This window comes from Dendroctonus ponderosae, unplaced genomic scaffold (genome assembly GCF_020466585.1).
Source record: "Dendroctonus ponderosae isolate FM_Combo_2020 unplaced genomic scaffold, Dpon_F_20191213v2 Dpon_F_20191213_5, whole genome shotgun sequence".
NCBI classification, from domain to species: domain Eukaryota; kingdom Metazoa; phylum Arthropoda; class Insecta; order Coleoptera; family Curculionidae; genus Dendroctonus; species Dendroctonus ponderosae.
In genome coordinates, this window is record NW_026018715.1 from 5,116,682 (window position 1) to 5,131,746 (window position 15,065).

Here is a 15,065-nt window from a genome sequence, read left to right on the forward strand (position 1 = left end):
TCAAATGCAAAATGTTTGCTAAAATACAAACACAAGTAAATGTACTAGCGAAATTAAAAGCAAATAAATAATTAGTTATAATAAGTAGTTTTTATGTATCAACAATTTTTATATGGGTAAAGCCTAACGTTAAATGCTGGGGAATTTAAAGTTTGTCCTTATTTTAAATGCTTCTCCAGGCATTTGAGTCTGTATCAAATATTTCGAAAAAAATTCTAATTGTGTCTATTCCTAAACTTTCAATGTTTTTCATTTGAACTGTAAAAAATAATAGAAACAATCACGGTTCCAAAGATTTTGAGCCTCTTTCTATTGATTTGGTAGTACTTTGCGACTGTGTAATAATTTGATGCCGCAAATATCAATACTACAAAACTGAGGAACAAATAAATACATTTGTAATAAGAGGACTTCACATAGTCAAATTGTTGAGTATAATATTGCAGTTTTTCATTTAGAAGGAAGATTAATTTACATTTCATTTACTCGAGAATATATTGTCTTCTCCATTACCTAACTTTCTATGGAAATAGGGATACCATGGTATGGGAGTGTTTTTTTTGGTAATGAGAAATGAAAAACGCTAGTTTGCCTGCAAGAATGCGAAAATATTATTCGTCCCGTTTGGCAACATGCAAAAATGCATGCGAACGAATGTTCTTAACATCTGGTGTATTTTTACCAATTAGGAATAATAATAACTAATATTATAGATAAACGTATATATTTCAGGGTAGATTCTTCATGCTTCTGGAGTAAAATAAAATAACGAATTATTAAAGTTATTATTTTTTAAAGCATACAATCATCGTACTTTCCATAACAATATTCAGAGCGCAAGAGAAACTATTATTTACATATTTAGGCTTCACATTAGACGAAAGCAACAAATTGTTGCCAGTCAATAGAGCATTGCAATAACAAAATTACGATCATATCTCACGGATAGTTACTATATTATTTGCATGAAATTAACGCCTTGAAGAGAAAATATCAGAAAACTGATGAAAATGGGCATTTAGGTCGAACCGGTAAGGTGTGGTTATAACGTTTTACTTGTGAAAAGAAGCGATAATTAGTAATTAAATATAAGAAATAACTGTAAAGCTAATTTTCCAATTGTTATTCTTTGTTTAATCATTGATGAGAAATGCTGTCTGACACGAAATTATTTAGCAGCAAAACTGCTATTATTATTACTATTAAGAAGTTCGAAACACTTTGCACTAACCACATTTCTTCGTATCAGATTAATACCTACATTGGCACGTCAAAATATAAATGATTAAATAATGTAATTGGCATCTAATTCACAGACCAGAGGTCGTTAAATGAAACTTATAACCAACAGACCACTTACGTCAGTTGAGCGTGAAATGAATTTGTTATAGAAAATTGCCTCTTGGTAAAAACAACCTACATTTTATTATACAGTATAAATATCGTGCTACTACAAAATGGATACAATAAGATAAATGCATACTGTGGAAAAAAATTCCAGTTAAATGTGGTTTACCTCCATTGACCTTTTATTATTTTGGATTAAGTAAAGCATCCTCAAATAGGCCTGGGTAACACTGTGTTGAGTTGCACTTTTGAGTTGTTGCCGGTCTCTGAGTTGATGAGTTATCACTCATTTATTAAAGTGGCTGAAAGCTTCACGAGACCCGAGACGGGGATTGTAACATCTAAAAAAAGTCATCAACATTTTTTATGACTAATGTTTCACCTCTTTGACTAAACAACTAAAACAAAGTCACCCCATTTTGAAAATCATAATTTAGGTAACGTTCTTCCAGCAAGTTGGCGCACCAAGGCAATTGCGCAGCACTGCGCTAGCTCCTAAAAAATAATTGAGTTACCCAGGCCTACCCTCAAATATGTTTCCAATTGAAAAAAAAAAGGTTGTGGAATATGAAAAAGTGGGAGAGTTATTCAATGGCAACCAGCAACAGTAAAATACTGGGTTTCCAATGGATCTTTACATAAAAATAAATATTAATCAATAACTAATCACAGATGGCCTCATCTTTTCCACTTCATTAGGAAAATGAATCACTTCCTTTAAATGTTTAAAGCATGTGCTTGTCAGAAATTAGCAACGTATACTGATTATAATTACTCAGCAAGAAACTCACTAAGAAATCAGGATTAATAAAACATTTAACATTTAGGGCGATTTTTGAATTATCTGAGATTCCTACGATATTAACCCAGATCACGATCCAAATCTTGCAATACCTGCAAAACAATGCGTTTTACAAACAGACACTAAATCGTGGGTGGGCTTTATTCTAATAGTCGAGTAAATTAAAACCTCCATTAATCCGTTTAAAAAACCTACACGTGTTTATCGATAGTTTTTTTTAAACTGGGGAGGTCCTACACCTGACTAAGCAAAGCACGTGTAGGTCGAGACACTTGTCCAAAGAACAACGTAATCTCTCTAAATAAACTCTCGATTGAGTAATTTATGTTGATCTTAAAATTGCAAGAGATTGGAAGTTTTAAATACTTCATAGAAACCAAACACCCATTAAACTCGAGAAACCGTGCGAACTTTTTTAATGGGATCCCAAACAACCTTTTCAACTGGGCGTGGACGACTGCTTTGTAAAAAATATTACCAATTAACAAGCCAATAAAGCGCATTTGCATTTGAAAGATGTGATTAAAGTTAGTCCTGGAGCAAATTACAATTACTAAAGCCTGATCGGTTGACTTCTCCTTTATATATAAAATAGTTGCAATTTTGCTTAGACCGACTTTTTCAAATTGCTCTATAATAATACTTTCAAAATTACACAATGTAACCATAACAGCGTCAAAAAACGAAATGGAAAAGACTAAACAATTTTGGTGCAAATTATGGTGTAAATGTAAAATTGTAGAAACGCTGCTTGACTGTTTGTGAGGAGCCAGAAGAAGAAAATTGACTAACATTTGTGTTTCATCTTTAACTTCACACTTCGTCCTAACAATTTTCACTAATAGACATCAAAGTCAGGCTCACTTACAAGTGATAGGAAAATAAAGTTTCTTTCTGTCATTAGATCAATTGAATGTTATGTATAATAAATCTACGTATATGTGTGTCCAAGTTATAAAAACAATCTAATGAAACTAACGTTAGAAATTTTATTTTTCTGCTACTTCAACCAATAAAGAGCTATTCCTAACATTTTCTCAGTTACAGAAAAGGAAAACTAAACCACATTTCAATAGTATTTTATTGATGAGCTGCCCGGTTGTATTCCTCATCAATCGGGAAATCAACATCTATTAGCCGGTTTCTGCTCAAGAATTAACTGAGATTTTTTTTGTATTTCCGATCTTATAGCATGTCGATAAAATAAAACACAAATTCTATTAATATTCAGGAAACTTTCTTTCCAAAAAATGCTCGGGCATGTATGTACTTTATTGCCTTGAAATCAGCGATTGAGGTAAAAATTCGAATATAGAATAAAAAATAAAATGTAAAACTGATATGCAACCCTCGAGTTTGAAATTGGAACCCTCATGTTTGCTGAACTAATGGATTCTACGTAAAATAGCTGGACATTTTTCATGTTACATACCCTATGTAAATATGCGCCTTTTTGCGAAAAAACGTTTTGTTGTTCCGTTTTCCGAGTCCGAGTTTTCCGTTGAACTAAAGTTGAAATTATATATTAATATTTTTTGCGCATTATTAAAAACAATGTTTATAATACTGTAGATCTATAAAGGCAGCAGAAAGTGAAAGTGAAAAGCCTCACAAGAGTGAGGAAAACCGGACACGAAAATGCAATAGCTTTAAAGCCGGGCAAGAAAATGTAAAGTAACCTGAAGGTAAAATGTAAAAATTATTCCAAAATTAAGAAATTTAATTCATCTAATCTAATAAAATGCAAAATTAGAACATTATTACAATGATCATTACGAAAAATGTTTGTCTCCTTTTGTATTGGTGGAACCAATACAAAAGGATTGAACCAGTTGGTCTGGTTGGTTTATAATAAAAAAAAAATATAAATTGTTCATGTATAATTTAGTTTTATATTGCTGTGTAATTTTAGAAATTGACTTGACGTTGTCATGCCTTGTCTATTGTTAACTATATATGATTTCTTAACTGATATAATTTTCTTTATTATTAATTTGATGTAACGTGAGCATTTTTTTGTTAAAACTAAATTTATGGCTGGTCGCGTATTTGTTGTTATGTAATTATGTGTGTGAAGAAATAATTTTGCGTATATTATGTATTTGTGTTGGTTTCTTGTGTTTCGTATATGTATATTAATTGTTATACCTAATTTTTTTTCGGTCAATTTTACAAAGAATTTCATAAAATCCTCAATAGTTTTTAGGGTATTTCGGGTTCTTTTCAACAAGAGCACACGGACATTTTCGAAAAATAACGCTAAAGTACACTCAACCATAAATAAACTAAGTATGAAAAATTCTTCTGTTCTGGGTTAAGTATTTTGGTCAAAAATATCTATTAATGGAATATTCTAATCAAACTATTCATCCTCAAACATCCAATCCTGGATCTCAAAAAGAATGCATTTAATTCAAATAATAAGTTTAAAACCTTCGTCTTCCGTTAGGTTACCCGACTTGGAAATAATACATCACCATTGTAAAAACGTACTGCCAAGAAACAAACGGTACATAATATAGAAACAATGAATCGATTGACCGCAAACCTCGACAACAAATACGATAAATCTGGTATACAAAGTACCTATAACACTAATTTAAAATCGATCAAGAGTTTCGATCGATGACAAGCCATTAAAGTCGATAACATCTGGGATAAATTATTGATGAAATCCGCAGACGTTCTGGTACTCAAGATATTTGTCGGCATGTATGTACGTGCAATTATACAGCCCGTTACGACTGGTTTCACTAGTAAAAAGCCATCGAGAAAGTGTGCGGCATTTACTCGTTTGCAGTGATTCGCAAAAAACCGTCATATGATTAGTAGAAACGAAAAGTTTCTTACCGCTATTTTTTACAACCTACTAAGCAATATAAAGGTTGAAATTCAGGTTTTATAGATGTGCTGTTGCAAAAAGCGCCTATCCTTTCAAATGGACTTAGATTCGGTTCTATTGTGTTCCGATTAAATCCTCATATTCTATAAAAACTCACACATTATCAATTAAAAATAAAACAAAAATCAAAAGTTTATGTGACATTTCAAAGTGACGAATCAGAGTTTAACTGGTAAGTTCCTCATTTTACAGCATATATAGCATCAAATTTCAAATAGAAAAATATCCGTTAAAGCTAATTAATAGTAATTTGCGAAATATAATACAATTTTAAATCTTTAGCTCTAAATGAAAGAGAGACCGAGCGATCAAAATATTAAACAAGTAACAAAAAAATAGTTTTTATAAAACCGAATTTTTCCTGTTGTTTCATTCATCGGGATTAAGTATTACAATATCGACTGAGAGAAAATTGAAAGCACAGCAGCAATAGGCCAGATAAAATTATTTTGTAGGAGACATGGACATTATTTTCAAATTTTATTAAATGTTCATTTAAAATTAAATGTGTATGCATGCTTTCGGTATATATAAAACAATTCGATTTAAAGAGAGAGAATGTATGACATCTTATATGAACGTAATTTCTTTATATACTTATGTATAACAGAAGCCTGATATATTCAACTCACTTAATAAAATTGTTTAATTTGTTGTGCTCTAATCGCATGAGAATATGTTTTTATTAAACAGTTAAATTTAATTTTTTAATTGCGTTTAGGTAGCAAAAACAGTTTAATTTTATATTTCCACAAAGACGAGAAAATAAAAAATTATTAGGTTAAATTCCCGCATTAGAACAACTAGCTATTAATTTTCTTTGATTCAACGACATATGCACCCGACAAATTGCAGACAACAATGGACTACTTTGCGTTAGCCTAATTGATAAGTATATCAGAAATTCCAAAGTTCAAGATGTCATAATATTATAATTTTATGCTAACGGATCCGTAACAAATTTACTTGCATTTGCATTGTCTGAGGGAAATAAGATAATAATAATAGTAATAATCACTTAATTAACTTGGAAGATAAAATGGATCACGCTGGGTTCAGGTTTGCCAGAATAGAGGAACATGGAGTCAGATGAGTAAAATGCACATTTGAAATTAGCATCATTCTACGTGTGCTTGTTATTAGCTGATTATTTTGTCTTCATCCAATCTTTTTATTTCTTTTTTGGTTTGGTCATGTTAAAACTTTAAACGCCTCAAAGTTATTTACAGCTAAGTCTTGCAAGTCTTCCAAAGCAAATTGTTGGAGCAAGTATAATAATTGCACCACATTTCCACACTTTCAGAACCACCCAGAACTGAAACATTCTATATATTTGACTAAATTCGAAAGCGATTTGTAAATGGAAACGACTTGTGAATCAGACAGGTTTAAAACGAGAAAAAAAAAACACATACGAACGAAAGAAGTTGTGAGATTATCACGTCGTTCGACGTTCAAATAAAACAAAGTAAATAGACGATTGATCAAATACGACACCTGCAAGGCATAAACATAAATAAAGCTACACGCCTGCTAGCAAAAAAAACGCTCAACTGAAATTAGATAGCGTATTACTCTCTCTGATGGGTTTGGCTCATTCAATTTTTGTTCCGCTGGAAAACGAATACATACATTCACTTAAATTAAGAGATATTATTGCAATTACATTAAACATTTGCTTGAACATTCCTCATTACAGTTACTTTGCAAAAATAGAACTTAAGGTCAAACTTACTATGCAACAGATCTTACTTATTGTTATAAAAAATTGTTCAAGTAGGGATAGAGTAGGAAACAGATTGTAAGTTGCTTTTGATCGCGAAAATCATCGTAATTTGAATTTCGGGAAAATATAACAATTTAGTTAAATCAATTACATGGGTTAAGTTAAAGTTATTTCAAAAATTGATCCCAAATGTTAACAGCTTTGAACAATATTTTGTTATACTTAGCGATATGTTGTTATGTTATTATAATTTACAATATTTTTGAACAAGCACAAATTAAAGTTCAGTTTTGACTTTAAAACCATTATTTTTTAGATTGGCTGAAAAGCTTGCTCAAGAACAGATAAAACTACTGTTGCTGTTATTCAACTATGTTTGAAGCAGACCAAGCAAGTTGTTTTGTAACTCCAAGACAGTTACAAAATCGGACGTTGATTACCCGTTTTGAGAAAAGCTGAAATTTGTATTCCGATATATCAGATGGTACTGATTTTTAATTAAATGAAAACCTATTTTCATTAATTGCTATAAATTTATATAATAAAAGATAATAAAAAAATTCCATAACTTACAAAGAACTCTAGCTTCGATTAAATTTCAATAATACTGAAATTATTAGTCTTTCATATACACTTATAATTCTAACTCAATTATCAGTTGAATTGAAGATAGATTCACTATGTGCTTTTTCTCTTTTAAGCTATGAGATGTTATAGAATTCCTAACCTTTGTTCATCCAAAAAAGCCTATCAAGTGAAGACTGAAGCATTATTAATTCATATAAACATGAAAATATTTTTACTTTTAAAACGTTCATCAGGTTTCAAATCAACATGTTTAAAACTGTTAAATTTTGGAAATTAATTTTGAATGAAAAAATTTCCTTTACCTACATAGTTTTTGAAATATTGATGATTTTTGCAATTCCACATATTGTTTAACAATTATAGATGGATTACAAAAACGCAATGATTGGGTTTGGGGTTTTCGAACCAGTTCTAGTTTGCAAACTCTAAATTTTCAAAACATTCGTACATTTAAGGATAATCAAGCGTTTCTTATTTTCAAAATATTTGTTTTTAAATAATGCAGTATAAGTCTGCAAGAGGTTCTTTCCTATCGATGTATGTAAATTGAAACAAACAGGAAATTAAGACACCATACGCATATTAAGCAACATAAAAACCTACCATCTAATTGAATTTTTATGAGCCAGACGATCACTGGTATAAGTACTGCTTTGAATACGCTCAAAGAGAAGAACACATGGTTGTACGATTGAACATTACCACAACAACAGTGTTTTAAAAACGCCTCTCAGTAAATAATAACAGGTTAAGGCTGATTTATTCTGCAGATGTGCTTTTCGTGTTAGCTATTGTTCATTTGTCAACTGAGGTTAAGTCATTGTTGCTTAAATGCATTCATGCAAGTTTTACAACTACTCAATCATTAACAAACAAACGGCGATTGAATTAGAAATGGATTTTTTTCACCGCTGCAACCTTATTACAATACTACCGTTAATAAGTGATTTATAACTTAACCCATTTTAGATGTTTTAACAAAGAAATGAATAGAAATTGGCCAAATATTTCAATTACGTCATTATTAAATAAAGATAACATTGAAAATGTAAATAAAGTATGAAATGCAAACAAGTCTCATATAAAGACCTACAGTATTACCATTAGCAAAGTCCTTTTATTTTGATTGCAATCACAAAGGAATTAAATAAGATTTGGCCTGAATTCGAATCTCGTTTATTTATTTTGCAATTAATGAAGTGGCGGCTTAGTTGAATACCAACCGCAATAAAAAGTATTAATCCTTCATACTTCGGCGATTTTTACTACCAACTAAAACCTAAATCTGCAAGATAATATTGACTTTCAATGCTAGTACTTTCCATTTCATTGTTTCCCAGTGTGTACTTATCATTTTGCAATATCTAGTGATTAATAAGCTTGTTAGATGAAATATTCTGGCTGGAAGAAAGACTTAACCTCGACAATAGTTTCTTATGTAAGGAATAATTTACGATTGATGATCGAGCCAAGGTTACAAACAAAAACCAGAGCTCTATTTTAGCAGCGATTTAATTTGCTTGTACGTAGATCTTACGATACTTATTCGGTTTTAGCACGCGATACGACAATTCCGCAGAAAATATCCGAAGTAAATTATGCGTCTTTGGAATTACACTATAACTAAATCGACCTCATAGTAAGGACATTCAATAATACAATTTGACGAAACACGAAAAGAAAACTGTATTGAACACGTCAATATTACATAATCTATTTAGGTTTTTATGTACGGTAAAAGATTGATTGAAATAACTATATAAAATACATTTCCCAAATAGTTCTGTGTAGGTGAATAATTAAGGCCTCATAAGTATGTTAATGTTTCTTGACTTAAACTCATGAGAGCACTAATGATGCCGAAAGTTTCATTGTCGTTCATATATGGGTTTTGTTTCTTTTTCATAGGTGTAGTAGTTCAAGTAGTTCAAATTTGAAAAATGCAGCTAGTGTTCCATAAGATTGGAATGCTATACGTTCAAGCAGAAACAATTTGATAACGTCCCATTATTAGATAAAACATAGATTATAGCTTAAAATAATAAAAATTTAGGACGCAGATCTAGGTTTTTATCTGAGTATCACAAATGTTGCAAATGATCTATTAAGCGTGTAAGCTTTGTAATTTATACATATATTTTTCAAAATGATAATATTAGAAAATCACATTTTAACGAAATGGAGTCTGATTTCATCCATTATGTATACTTTAATATAAAAAAAAATATTACTACTTGCAGGTGACATCAGCCTTGGTTTTGCAAAGTTTTAAAATTTAATTTAATCGTTTTTTTAATTCAAATTCAAGTTAGTACATTTTTATAACATTCTGCAAAAAAACTAAGCGTTGTTCTAAAAACATCTAGCTACAAATAGGAGCAACTTAATACCCTCTAGGTATTCTTGTATAAAGTAATTTTATTATACAAAGCGATGCTTTTAATGTTTTCTGAACTGATTTTCTGACAATCCAACGGATTTCATTTGCTAATCAGAAACTGTGCAATTAAACAAAAAACCTCAAGGAGCTTTTTGTTTCCAGCTACATGCAAAATTAGAAAATATTTTTGTTTGCTGAAAATCAATTGACGTGCACCGTTTTTATATATGGAAAGAATCAAATGTTAAACATAGCTCTAATTTTCTCAGCCAATCCAACGTTGTTCATTTTTTTAAACCAAAAGTTTGCATTTGCTTAAATAACTGTTGTTAAAAATTTCGCATTGTATCATTGACTGTTGATATACCAAAAAATGTAAGTGGTGCCTAGTTCTGAATCAGTACGATTTTGAAAACACCTCGTAGATCTAAAACTAATTCTTTTCAAAATATGGCATGTTCAAAAATGGTAAGCATTCAAAGATACTTGCAGTAAAAAGTTCAGCAAGAAATGTATCGACTTGCTAAAACATTCTGGTGGTATTTTTGTATAAAATAATTTGAACGTTCTGTTGCCCTAAATATGTAAAACGGGTTTATACATTTTAAGAACAATTTAGACTCAGTTTTATTTATATCACGTATTTAAAGCCAAAGTGATATGTACCTAATTCACATGTTTTTCGGCCATTTTTCCTTTATTAGTGGTGAATTAGATATATTTAAATTTTTTTTTTCCTTTGCGTTTTACTTGTTTTTTTTTCTCCAACTTCAATAATTATATATATTTGCAGGTTATTGATGTAGTAAAACTAGAGCACGTCTGTAAATAATTTTCCAATGGAGCCATTCTGTCATTTGCAGTTGATATATAAAATGCAATGAATAGTTCTGAATGATTACGATTTTTTAACACTGCGTAGATAGAAAACTGAGCGTTTTCGGAATATGATATATTAAGGAAATATATCTCAAAATACTTGCACCTACTAATAACCTCCAGCAAGGAATGCATGAATTGCCATTACACCTTGCATGTATTTTTCGATAAAAGAATGTGAATGCGTAAAGTGTTGCTATTAATATCCAAAAACTTGTTTACACGTCTTTTTTATGCTTAGTACTTACACCATTTGCAATTTTTGTAAGACGTACTTAAGTGCAAAATTCCAAATTGACAACGATTATGTCAAAACTACTGTGAGTAAGACACCCCTGAATAGAAATCATTTGTACAGGGTGTTTCCTCATAAGTTGACACCCTCCTGGATCATTTATTTTAATTAAATTGTAAAATTGACCAATACAAAAGTTGTTTAAATTTACTCAATGTTTTTGAATCTGAGTTTAAAATACAAATATAAAACAAGTAAATGTCAAAAAGTAGCCTGAAATGAAACAAAAATCTATTGAGAGAACATAACGGAATTTATTGCTACTATCAATTTCAAAACAAATAAATAAATAAAAACATAATCTTTAAAATCACTGATTTTGTATCTGACTTCCGTTTAACGCTAGATGTACTCTATAATCTACTTCAATTTTATCTATAACGTTTAGTATTAATTGGTTCTGATTAATATTAATATCGTGAACCGCATCCACTATTTTAAGGCACTAGATTCTCATACACAATTTTCTTTAAATAACCCCGGAGAAAAAATATGAGTCTTTAGGTCGGGGCTATTTGGAGGCCATTGGATCGGACCCGCTAGCCCAATCCAGATATCAACAGTTTCATTAAAAAAAGTGTTACCAAGAGAAAGTTATGGAGTGGAGGGAGTGCCTTGTCGGATTTCAAGGCCACTTTCATTTGTTACTACATATTTATAATTTTTTAAACGTAATTTGTATAGGAAAAACTGCTAATGGCAAAATATATACATATTTCTGGAATCAGGAGAAAAAATCCTACAGGTATGTCTAAAAATATATAGGGTGTTTTATTAAAAAAAACAGACTGTCATTAACTGAATATGACTTTGTTGAAATGGCACACCTTATGAATTTTTGACAGATCGATAGGATTTATTTTCCTGATTTCATAAATATATACAGGGTAATTCAAAATTAGTGTCATTCTTTTTAAGGGGTTATAGGAATAGCTCATTTGGAAAGAATGTACGAAAAGAATATTGAAAAATGGTTTTTGAAAGTTTTAAGAAGTTATTAATAGTTGAAAATCGAATTTCAAATTTGTTGATTCATTTTCGTATTGAAGTATTAATTTTGAAATGGTCCCACGTTTGATTGATAGCCTATTAAAATACTTAAGTATTCGAAAAGAAAAAAATACAATCGTTACTTTCAATGATAAAAATGTTTGATACCTACTAAAAAAGTATTTTTCTACAAATTTTTTATGAAAATTCGGAGACACTGGACAATTGGGTTTAGGAATTGAGACAGATAGTGGACGACCAAGAAGTGTTCGGGTTCCAGACATAGAGGAACAGGTATTGGAGATAATTGCAGCTGAGTCTTCCACGATTACTGGAAGCATTGCACAACAACTGACACTCTCCCAGACAACCATGCACCGTATAATTACAGAGGAAGGGCAACATTTATACCATAACTGTAGGATACACAGTAAACCTTAAACTCTTTAGTTTCTCTCAGACTCTGGTCTACTGACCACCGGTAGACATTAAGCAATCGAGGTAATTAACCGAATACGAGAAGTTGCTCAAAATCAGTGCACAATTACGTGATTACAACGGCACAAACATGTTTGAAGTAAAACGGAACGTCGAACACCTCCATGTGAGAGGTTCACATTTCAAAATGGTTCTTTTCGAACTCACGGATTCATATCCAAGATATCTATATAATTTTTTTTTCACCACAATCACCAGAATATTATTCCAATTTGTAGATTAAAGACATTCATCTTCACTTAATTGTAAATAGATCATTCATCCATAGGAGGTATCTAATTGACTGACATCTGTTGCCCTTATGGTTTATATACCGTTTCTTGAGCTTCCGACATCTAAGAAGCAACAAGTATGTAGCTAATGTTAATGAGGCCGATTACCTTCAAACATTGGTGCCGTCCTTCTGACCTAGTTTTCGGCAAATTTGGAAAATAATTATTTTTTACTATTTTTCCTGTAGGTAATCCCGAAACAGCCCCAGACTACAGCCCCGGATGACGTCAATTTAGAAGCATCATGCAGGCATTTTTTATAATCAATTTTAATTTTATCCAAAACGTTTTGAATATATTGGTTACTTAATATTAGTAACTGTATTCATTATCCTAAGGCGTACCTAAATCATCAACTGGACAATACACAATATTCTTTAAATAACTCCAGACAAAATACTCAAGAGGCGTTAAGTCAGGGCTCTTAGGGCCCATTGGATAACACCAGCGCGTCCCATCCAGATAGCAACATTTTCATTTAAAATAAGAGCCACCGGTTGAACGTTGTGGGGTGGATGATATATTTATATCTTCATTAACAAATGTCATGCAATGCAATCTTCATTAACAAATGTTGTTCTCTTTTTTCTTCGCCTAATAGGTAACATTTCGCAAAATCGGTATTTTACATTCTTAAAAGTGTTTCGAAACGCAACACGTTTCTGGAGATACAGCGCAAGAAAAGAATAAAATAATTTTTAAAGAGAGAATAAAATAAATTAGAACCGTTCTTTTTTCCAGTGAGTATTGCTCAACTTGGTTGGCCACAACCGTTAAAAATCGTTAGCAAATAGCAGATGCTTGGGGGAATGTTCTACAGTGTTTAAAAGCACGTAGATCAGCTACGTTGAAGCAAACAAAAATTCTACTCCGAAGATGGCAATTTTATCCAAAACGACTGAAAAAAGCCGTTAAAATCAAAGGCAAATCTGCTATGTGCTAAATTCAAATCCGCTTCTAGAACGTTCAAGGACGTTTCCCTTGCACTGACTAACAATGGGATGTTTGATTATTAATATCCCACTGGCAAATACTATGAAAATTTATTCGCTAGCTTTTGTAATGCAAACCAGGCTTCTTTGCGCTTTTGTTAGAGCAGCCCTGAGACAGCTGCATATCGAAGTAACTGCCTGTTGGCTTTTACCAAGCAACTCTTACGCAATGAACTAAAATACATACATTTCTGGTTAAACTAGTCAATTCCAAGCAAAAATATGCGAAAAGCGTGCATCTTCGACCACCTCACCTGTTCTGTCTGGTGAAAAATCAATTGTAAAGTATCCTGAGCTTCTGGAATGTGTCTATTGGAACCGATAAGCCATGATTCTCGCACGAGCAATACACAAACACTTTTGCCGATTGATCACCAACGCAGGTAGAATGTTTCTAGTTTTCTGGTGCAGAAATCAATAAAACGAATATCACTTAATTAATTAGTCACTTGTGTTGGAAAATTTCGGATATTACAATGTGAAACACAAACAAGAAGTGAGAATCGGTTGCGGTTCACGTTCCTCGTTCGTCGTTCGACGACCGTCTAGAAGTTCATTCGGCTCATTCGGCGGCAGTGCAGTCGTCAACACGCACGCACGATGGCGGTAAAGACAAAGCGTAGAGATGGGGAACAGTCAGCCGAACCGGTGGTGAGTCCGTGCCAGTGGCGTAGGAGGCACCCATCAAAGTTTACTGAATACCCCAAAGTGTTTTCATCATTTATCTAATTTTTTTTCTGTGACACTTTGGGTGATCGTGTCCCTAAATTTAGACAAAAACACAAACTTTTGAAATTCGCTTTTCAAAAACCACTTATTTATCCTCGAAAATGAGATTGTCCGGTGTTATTTGCTGCTAAATCGTGTTTTAGGTATCAAAAACTCATAACTCCACATGCAAAATTGTCGCTAAGATGCGGAATAACTGTGTTTTTAGCAAAAGTTGAAGCATCGTTTCTAACTCCGCTTATTGATTGAGGTTATCTAGCTCGTCGATAGTCAGATGGCGGATTATCGGCCATTTGCACCAGTGAACCTAAGGCTCACCTTAACATAAGAGTGACAGTTAAGTGACAGAATTCGTTTGCACCACTGTCACCTAGCGTTAAGGCGAACCGTAACAGGCAAATAATTTAAGGGGAAGATGAAGTGCCGCTTAAGTGGAACCTAAAGTCAGATTCCCGTCAGATTTGAAGACTAACCTCAAACAGAACTGTTATTGCAGAATTTTGCAGTTGCAGTATTTTTTTGCAAACAAGCCCATTTGTCATTACCGATAATAATTAGTATATTCCATGAACTAAACCATTTTATGATGAATGTGTTAAGTAATGATCTGTTATTTGATAATGATGACAGCGACCATGTGCGAGTTCCTAGACTAGTTTACGAGA

At 32.0% G+C, this 15,065-nt stretch overlaps 1 protein-coding gene across 4 annotated transcripts in view; it reads right to left on the bottom strand.

Moving 5' to 3' along the window:
* The window catches only part of LOC109541309 (dnaJ homolog subfamily B member 6), a 62,174-nt gene that overhangs the window by 38,091 nt on the left and 9,018 nt on the right, over nt 1–15,065 (bottom strand). For 2 of the 4 annotated variants that reach the window (XM_019910134.2, XM_019910131.2), the window contains exon 1: nt 13,926–14,305. The exons of 1 other annotated variant lie outside the window; for it this stretch is intronic. The gene's annotated coding sequence lies outside the window, so the exon portion shown is untranslated. Of the gene's footprint in view, nt 1–13,925; nt 14,306–15,065 lie in introns of those variants that run through there. One more of the 4 variants, XM_048666835.1, reaches the window with a different exon arrangement.